We start from the raw sequence: 9,805 nt of genomic DNA, 5'->3' as shown, positions 1-9,805 counted from the left end.
ATGTACATTGTGCGCGCATGTTGCACGTGTCAATGCAAGGAACTTGCCGATACACTGTGTGCGAGCCACAAATAGCTCCAAGCACACAACAAGCCTAAACTAGTAAGCTCAAAGAAGGCGATGGTGTGTCACTCACCGCTCTATGCTTGCTTCGTGGAGGATTCCTCTCCGCGAAGAAGAAGGAGCCACAGCTTCGTCGCGCTCAACCGCTTCGCCGCCGCCGTGCCTTCGCAATGCTCGATCGCACACACACACACACACACACTCTCTCTCTCTCTCTCTCACACACACACACACACACACACACACACACACATATACACACACACATAAGGAGGTGAAGAAGAAGAAGATGGAGATGGAGATGGAGCAAGAACACTCTTCTATTGCACAAATGAGAGAATGAGTGGATTTTAGGTTTAGTTGACTTTTATATGAGCTTGCCCCATTCACACTTGGGCGCCCATGCTTAGCCAACTAATCCCGTGAATGTTCCAGTTAGAGTGCGCCTCTCATCGGCGATCACTCTTATCCTTTTCCTATTGGACCGACAAGCCCGGTACCTGACTCTACCAAATAAATAATACAATGTCCGTTGTAGGTTACAACGTCCTTCGTAGGTGATAGGGTGTCCGTGAGCCGTGAGGGTTAACATGCCCCCCTTCCTGATGTAGATTCCATCTTCGGAAGCTATTGAGTTGAAGCTCGTTCATCGAGGTGGAAGAGCATTTGAGATGAATGTCCTTAGCCTTCTTCAGTCACTGCAAAATCAAACAACATTGGCACAGTAATTGCATTCTCATAAGCGATTAAAAAGCATATGTAGTTTTAGGCAGACAAATTGATTGGTAACAGAATTTTTAACAATTTGTCAGCAATAAACATTAAATTGCATTGTAATCAAATGCATAAACAGATGTAAAGGTAAAACATTAAACAAGTCTGGGGTCGCTAATTTAACGATCGAAAGGCACTAGAGATCGACTATTAATACCATGGGTAAGCTTCTTAATTTTCTCTGGTCAATTAAGTTGTTTAATCGCGAGAGCGAAGTATTTCATGTTCGAGGGCTGACTAGAGGCTATACCTAGAAGACCTTGTAGTTAAGCTACGATAAAAGGAATTTCTCATGAAATCATCGCCTGACTGATTACCTTTTCTTTGATCCCCCCAAGTCTTTTCACAGTGATTCATCTTTGATGTGTGTGCTTATTTTGTATGCCTTGGGTTTTTTGCTTTTCAAGGAAAAGCGCCCACACTGGGAACCTCTAGGGCTCTAGTACCATAGGCGATACATGTGAGTGAAGTACCCAATCAAGCTGAGATTTCTCTTCCAGCTTAAGATTTTACATTGTGGCACTTTGATTTGTTTTTGTTTGTTCGTTTTCAACATTTTAATTTTGTAACTTTGGGGGGTCATATAACACTAATACACCTCCCCAGGCTCATCACACTAGTAAACTCCCTTTATAATACTTAAGCTAAAGGTCAATAGGGTCAAGCCCACTAGAAAGACCTAGTACATTTCACACAATGCTGCCTAAATGGGATTAAGAACCTAAGTAACCATTGATTATTAGGAAGGCATTCCCTATGGTATTAAGAGAAGATCTCTAACACCTAACTTGGTCAAACTAGCTTAGTCGGACTGCTTGATTTTTAAACCTAGACAAATGATTATGACAAAAGATTACATTGAATTAAATATTTGATACTAAGCAAATGCATTGAATATTATGCTACCAATCACAATTAAAGCAGACAAACATGGATGCAAAAAAGATAAGGGGCAATGCTAATGGACAAGAAACACCTGTTTGTGTTGATGGTCGCGCTTGATTTGAAGTGGATGAGAGAAAGATTCCATGAAGGTCCGAATCCTAACTACAACAACACGTTCCTGTACACACGAGAAAACACAAAGAACACCTCTAGGAGGCACATCAGTGGGAAGAAAGAATTTTGCTAATCACTCAACTCTAAAATAGAAACACTCGTATCGTACTAATCCTACCTACCCTCCATGACTCAAGTGATGAGGATCAAAGGTGTTTTATGACATATGTTTCTGTTTCAGTGTACCAGATGTGAATGTGTAGGTCTGGATCAATGTTTTGACTTTTATTGTGCATACTCGTTTGCTAATTGCTCTTGCTCTTTATTATTTTTGTTTTTTGTGAGTTTAAGGCTGTATATATACATTCCCTAAGATTGGGATATTGAGAGGTCAGGGAGGAAGGTTGAGAGGGGAGTGAGTGAATGATAACATTCAGCAAACATTCCCCCCTTCCTTGGGTAGATCATATCGTTTGAAATGTGCTCGTCACCCTTTGAGACCAATTGTTCCAGTCGATAATAGGTGAGGATTTTTTCCAGTAGTTTTCTATTACCTTAGGTGCCTCATCGAGTTGCAAGGGTGGTAAGGTACTCTCCCAAGATCGAACTTGAAGTGGTTCATCAGGTGATTCTTGAACACTGGGAGGTGTGGATTCCTTTATAGCTTTATGGAGGTCCACTATTGTAGGTCGACGATGTGGAGAAGCTTTTACCTCTATGGATGCATTACATGAGGAGCTAGAAGCTTCATGGGACTCTCCCCTTGTTGAGCTAGGTGGAACAAATCGTTCTTTCTTCTGTACCCAAACTAGCTCTGGAGCGGGTGTGTAGCGTTCTGTGATTTTTTTCTTTCCACGATCGTCAATTTGCTTTGGAGCTACAAGATTGGGCTCACATGGGCCCGGTGACAAGTAAGAGCACAATTTATGTTTTGGCACCCAGATTTGCTCATTTCCTTCATAGTAGCCTTGGGCTTCCAATAGTTTTTTAGGAATCCAACGCAACATTTCTTGGGGCGAATGGGACGTCTCTTACCAGGCTGCTGTCTTTTAGCATTGGCTATGGTTGCTAAAGAAGCTTTAGGGACCCACTTGTAAGTTTTCTTCGTTATATTAGGACGAGTCTTCTCAGAAGCTATATGCATTGTTTGTAGCATATTTAAGGGTACGGGCATTTCATCCCTCTCAGGTGTTACCCAGGTCGTCCCCCTATTTCCCCAAGTGTCTATGGTTGCTGCTAGGTGGATCCAATCCACATTGTCCGACTTAGTCATCCCAGGTAAAACATCCATATAAGGAGAATCTCCCCCAACATCAGTGTCCGCTTTACACGTGTAACAATACTGCAATGGGGCCGAGTGAACTGTGGTGTCAGATTTATGATCGATTATAAACCTGTTTCCTAGAGGATGTGCTCAACCCGTCACAAGATCCACTCGAATGACAGAATCTTGGAACTGCAGGTAGACATGGTTTTTAGACCAGTCATGCACCAATTTTGCTTCCCTCATGAAAGGACGTCCTAAGATCATCTCCGATGCCATAGTGTGTTTGGAGAAATCCATAACAATGAAGGTAACTCTTATTGTATGTCCAAAGACCTTGATCTTGTTAGGAAATAAGACGTAGCTAAATAGATAATTGAGTAGATTACTTAATGGAGAGAGACAGATTTATATACACGAGATTATAGAGAGAGAGAGAGAGAGAGAGAGAGAGAGAGAGAGAGAGAGAGAGAGAGAGAGAGAGACACGATATACGTGGTTCACCCAAGGTGGGCTACGTCCACGGGAAAGCAGCCACTCAATGGCTTTAGTACTTCAAAACAAGAAGTAGTTTACAAAGGGATTATACCCTTAAAGGAGCTCCCGCCTTGCTTCACTCTCACCACCTCACACTCACCTTGTTGCATCAACTTCACACTATGAAATGTGTGTAGAAATGGCCTCCTTTTATAGGCCAAAAGGGCTGCCCTCTCTTATGAGAGACAGCCATGTGTAACCACCCTTGTGCTAATAAGTCCAAATCGGACCCTCCAATCCGCCCATGTGTGGCTGCCCTTGAGAAGACAAGTCCGCTTTTGAATTCGGCCACCAGCCATCGAATTCGGCCACCGGCCACCGGCCATTGAATTCCGACCACTGGCCACCGGCCATTGACTTCCGACCACCGGCCATCGGCCATTGACTACCGACCACCGGCCAACCAACCGGTTGTTTTCCGACCACTTTTCGGTCGCCGTCCGGCCATAATATTCCAGCGAAAAAGAAAATTTCGGCGAAAAAAAAAGTCTCAGGGGCCTCCGCCCTTGAGGCCTTTAAAGTTGCTCCTGATTCTTGTCCGTGAAAATTTTGGTTTCCGGTGAGTGATTTTCCTTCATGCACGATGGCTTCTCCTTATAATGGGGGCCTTACAAATGTGCGCTTTTACCACAGAAAATTACAAGGGTAAATCAGGCTCCATACTTAACAATCTCCCACTTGGAGATTGATCTCCAAACCAAACCTGTGACTGCTTTCCATTCTGGCTTCTTATCCTTGAATGCCGATTGAAGATGAGTAAAAGCTCAACTTCTCCTTGTTGACCACCTTTGTAAACATGTCTGCAGGATTTTCACTTGTATGCACCTTTCCTAGCTTTAGTTGTCCCTCTTCCAAAAGAGTGCGTATGAAGTGATATCTCACCTCAATGTGCTTTGTCCTTGAATGAAAGGCTGAGTTCTTCGCAAGATGGATAGCGCTTTGGCTATCACTGTACAAGACACAATTGTCTTGTTTGAATCCAAGCTCTTCTAAGAATCTGTGAAGCCACAGAATTTCTTTGCTTGCCTCCGTCATTGCTACATACTTTGCTTCCGTGGTAGAAAGTGAAACCACTTTTTGCAGCTTTGAAGCCCAGCTTACTGCTGTGCCTCCAACTGTGAACACATAGCCAGTAGTGCTCCTTCGAGTATCTTTGTCACCTGCCATATCTGCATCAGCATACCCTTCTAGAAAAATATCAGTTCCTCTAAAATACAAAGCATTTGTTGTTGTCCCTTTTAGATACCTAAGTATCCACTTCACAGCTTGCCAATGCTCTTTACCTGGGTTGTCCATGAACCTACTCACAACTCCCACTGCATGTGCAATGTCTGGCCTTGTCCAGACCATAGCATACATTAGAGAACCCTACCACTGCAGCATATGGAACTTTAGACATATAGGCTATCTCCTCTTGTGTCTTTGGACACATATCCTTCGTTAGTTTAAAATGACCAGCCAAAGGTGTAGAAACTGGTTTTGCATTTTGCATTGCAAACCTTTCTAGTACCTTCTTGATGTAATCTTCTTGAGATAGCTTTATTGTCTTCTTCGTCCTGTCCCTTGATATTTTCATAAGTATCCTCTTTGCAACACCTAAATCTTTCATTGAAAAAGATTTGGACAGCTCCTCTTTTAGGTCTTTGATGTCCTGCATGTTAGCACTTGCAATCAACATGTCATCAACATACAACATTAGGAGTGTTTCCTTATTATTTTTTTCAATGTAAGATCTCCTTAGGTTATGCACAACTAAAAGTTGGAGATTGTGCAATTGTCATGGGTGTCATCATAGCTAGTGCTCCATGTTGCTAAATATTCTGTGAGGCATTATTGTGTATATTTGTTATTAAATATCTAGCATTGCATACAAGTAAGAGATTTTCATTTTTTGTTGGATCTCACAGAGCTTCTCATTAGGGACACAGCCCATTATTAAGACAAACACAATCTTGAATTAGATCTCATAGATCTTCTCAGAAGGGATAAAATCCATTCATTAAGACAAACACGATCCTAAAATCCTTGATAAGTTCATGGGATGCACTAGATTAGATAATCAAAACAAAACAACCACTATATGATACATACAAGTTGCTCCTTAGACGAGGCACACAAGAAAGTTTTTTTTTTCAAAAAAATATTTTTATGTGGTCAGTATGCTCTATCCATTTTTATTCTTGCTCGTTTTTTATCCCTTGCTTGCTTTTTGACACTCATTGCACTCGTTAAATGATATTACGCGTCGGGGGGGGGGGGGGGGGTATATAAAGGGGAGGGAGATTTTTATTTTGTCCATCTTCAATATCAACACACACACACACACACACACACACACACACACACACACACACAGAGAGAGAGAGAGAGAGAGAGAGAGAGAGAGAGAGAGAGAGAGAGAGAGAGAGAGAGAGAGAGAGAGAGAGAGAGAGAGAGAGAGAGAGCCATGGCAACACATGCTAGCATATCCTCCTCCCACTCGACAGCATCATCAGAAGAGCCACACACACCCTTTTATGGTTCCTTCTTTTCCTAGAGGACACCAAATATGTTGGACGCAATGATCTTAACGGCTTCTTCACACTCGCACAATGGATTTAGAGAAAGCCATGCAACTCCACTACTTTTCAAGACACCATAGAGTAAATGCATGTGCATATACTCAAGTATGCATTGAATTTTGAGGACAACACCATGCTGTGGTTGCCATGTGACCTACTTCTCTACAACAACAAGAGGGACACTGCATTTTCAAAGAGACTAGCCCGCTTTGAGGCTATTGCAAAAGAGGTGCACCACTTTCGCCAAGTCATAAAGGAAGTTGTAGACTCCTTCAAGAAGCGCAAAAGCGGGAAATATTTCTTGTCCAACATTGCGACTCTCTACTTCCTTGTCAATGAGGAGCCCTCCTTGGAGGAGAGGGAGATCTCGCATCTGGCAGTGGGTGGGGTGTTTTCGTATCGTAAAGATCCCAAGACCGTTCCTATAAATGTCTATAGTGAGCAAAGACTTCAAGCCGCCAAATTTCCCCACGGCTTGGAAGGGGAAATTGCAGTGAGAGAGCAGATTTCCGGCACCTCCGAGGTGCCTGACCTCGACAACCATGACCTTGTAGCAATACACAAGGTGGAGATCAATCACCTCAACAACACAATATTGAAGATGAAGAGTGTTTATTCTTGCATGATCTGGAAAAGGCTTTTGGCATCCGGCTAGATGAGTGCCTAAGCCTCATATGCACCAAGATGGAGTTCTCTTCTGATCCTACACCAGAACCTATAGATGACAAGTTGCTTCTATTGGGGGACTCTTTGCTGACACAATTATGCTAGTGACACTGGAAATTCTCAATGCAGAGCAGAGTCATGTCATGAATGAGGAGTTTATTGCAACAAAGGCTAGGACTGCTGCAAACCAAACTCCTATCCACCATGGCTCACCTAGTTCGCCTAAGCCTCACAAACTTGATGAGAAAAAATCCTCTATCAACTTTGAAGCCATAGGAACTATGGATGATGAGGATAACCAACTAGAGGTAATTCTAAGCATTTTGTACGTTGAAAAATTCTACCTTTCTTCTTTGCATTTAGTTAATTCCATTTTTGTAGGATGTTTTGGACATGGACCTGTGGGCTAGCCGGAAGGGGGGGGGGGGGGGGGGGGGGGGGGGGGAGCGCATGGTGTTTGGGCCTAAAGCAACCCTTGCGCACTGCATCAGCAAACTACCAATGTAGGATGTGTACATCATACACAAGGATTTATTCCCCAATGACCATTTTGTTTTGTGGGTGCTTAAGGCTACTAGCAAACTCCTATGCTTAGCCACCATCCCTCAAACAACCCATGTATTTATCTTGGTTAAAAAATCCCTTGCAATTGTCACTTTTGGCATGGGTTTTCACCACAAGGTCATGGCATGCATAGCACTTAGTCAAGCCTTGGGGGTTGATAGTGCCCAAGACATAGGTGCCTCTATACTTACATCCATCCTACCCAATGCTGAAGAACGTCGTAGTAGAGAGATCGCAAAGCGTCTCCTGTCAAAAGATAGTTGAACCTATTTGTTCAACCTTTTTATATGAAAATCATTTCAACTTCTTCTTGTCCATGATCTATTGCAACTTTGGGTTACTATTTTGATCATGTTCAATAACCATGTTACTGGATGAAATTTGTAAAAACTTCATCTTTACTGATATGTATTAATTGTTTGAATGTTAATTTTGTATATTAGTAAAACGTTGTCCTGCGATTGGCATGAAAATATCCATTTGGTATTCCAAGTGGCTTGCACATGCTAGATCATGGAAAATTAGGCATAAAAAGCCCTGTCCACAAGGGCACCAGAAAATGCCCTGCATGACTTGTGTCTGGAACTTTCTCGCGCCCTTGTGGACAAGGCTTTTTGAGCCTAATTTTCCATGATCTAGCATGTGCAAGCCACGTGGAATACCTATTGGAGAACTAATTAGCATCTTACCTTCAACCATTTAACAAAAAGAAATATAGAGAAACAACCACTTAACTTCATTGAGAGATGTGCCCTCTAGCATGCCAATAAAATGAGCTAAATTAGACAAACAAAAAATTCCTGTTTAAAGATCACATAGAGAGACAATAAGAGAGGTTGATGAGGTTCGGGAAAGCACATCCGGATCCAATCCTCACACTCTTTTTCTTGTAGCCCAAAAGTGCACCTTGACAGGATCTTTAGAAAAAAAACCCTTTCGGGCACACACAAGGATGGGTCTCTCTCTCTCTCTCTCTCTCTCTCAATACACTCACATGCTCATATCATCAACCTTGGCCTTGTTCAATCCTCAACCAAATCACCTCAAAGGCCTCCTTTTAAAAAGATCATCACCAAAAGGAACTTATTCACACATACAATAAGAAATCAGAGTGACCTTCTCATAATATGGCAGGATTGTCTCATGCAGCACTAGAAGAAGCCTTCAATATTGAAAAAAACCTCCAAAGCTAATATGATGCCCTTTATTTACCTACTATAGAGGCTCCTTTGAATACGAACACTCTCTAGCTATACACCAGACATTGCACGAATTGAAAGCAAGGCTCCGTAGAGCATCTGCCACAGTCTCATGTACACCCTCTGTCTTGGAATAAGCCAAGGTTATCAAGGGTCACTATGAAAATCTCCAAGTATTTACCCTGTTGTTTTATCGCGTTTTGTAGAGAGAAGGTGCAAACTCAGATAGAGAAAGAAGAGAGAGGACGGCGGGGGGTTTACTTTTGTGTTTAAAATATTGTTGCAATTGTTTTCGCATTTATTACCGCGTTTATTACTGCATATATTTTTGACTACAATTTTAGCGCCTAAACTTTCAATTCTGGCTTAAACATCCCCCCCCCCCCCGCCCCCCCCTTCAAATTTTGGTGTTTTCCTCCTCTCAATAAAAATTAAAGAATATTGTATAAAATTTTCAAATTTAAAAAAGAAGAGCGAGAGAGAGAGAGAGAGAGAGAGAGAGAGAGAGAGAGAGAGAGAGAGAGAGAGAGAGAGAGAGAGAGAGAGAGAGAGAGAGAGGAGGAGGAGGGGGTGGATAATAAGATTACACTTGGTTACAACTAAAATAATCATTGTCAATTGATTAACATAATTGATCATGTTCCCAAATCTAGAGAGAGGAAGAGGGGAGAGAGAGATGAATGGATTACACGACCAAAAAACTTCATAACTGCAAAATGTTTATGAACCATCTTCCAAAAGATCTTTACATGAGGCATCATCCAATTCTAAGCCCATGGCTCCTAAATCATTAAAGAGAGAAACGGAATTGTCGTTTGTTGATGCATTGGCTTCATCATCTTCGAGTTCGTCATCCTCCATCTCATCATCTTCATCATCATGACAATCATCCTCACTAAGACTTGTTGCCGCCAGACTTGATTCATTGACCTCCCTCTCCTCTGTTTCCACCTCATCCAAAGTCGAAGGTGGAAGAGGGTCGAAGATGGTCTCCACTTCATTAGTGGAAATAATGGTTCTCCCCCAAGGTGTTACAGGAATTACAAACCAAAGTTTTGGTTGGTGGATTGCTGGGATATAGATGATCTATAAAAGAGAAGCTCAAAGTGAGTAACATTGGTATAATTAATGCTACAAGAAAATAAGAATAAAAAAAGTACATGTCACTCACCTGCTCA

General features: G+C 42.1%; 1 pseudogene; it reads right to left on the bottom strand.

Annotated features, from left to right (window-relative positions):
• Positions 1–9,627: 9,627 nt before the first annotated feature.
• The window catches only part of LOC147443411 (uncharacterized), a 39,294-nt pseudogene continuing 39,116 nt past the window's right edge, over positions 9,628–9,805 (bottom strand).

The sequence above is a fragment of the Adiantum capillus-veneris genome, chromosome 14 (genome assembly GCF_014529385.1).
Source record: "Adiantum capillus-veneris isolate H3 chromosome 14, ASM1452938v2, whole genome shotgun sequence".
NCBI classification, from domain to species: Eukaryota; Viridiplantae; Streptophyta; class Polypodiopsida; order Polypodiales; family Pteridaceae; genus Adiantum; species Adiantum capillus-veneris.
This window is presented reverse-complemented; position numbering and strand designations above follow the sequence as displayed.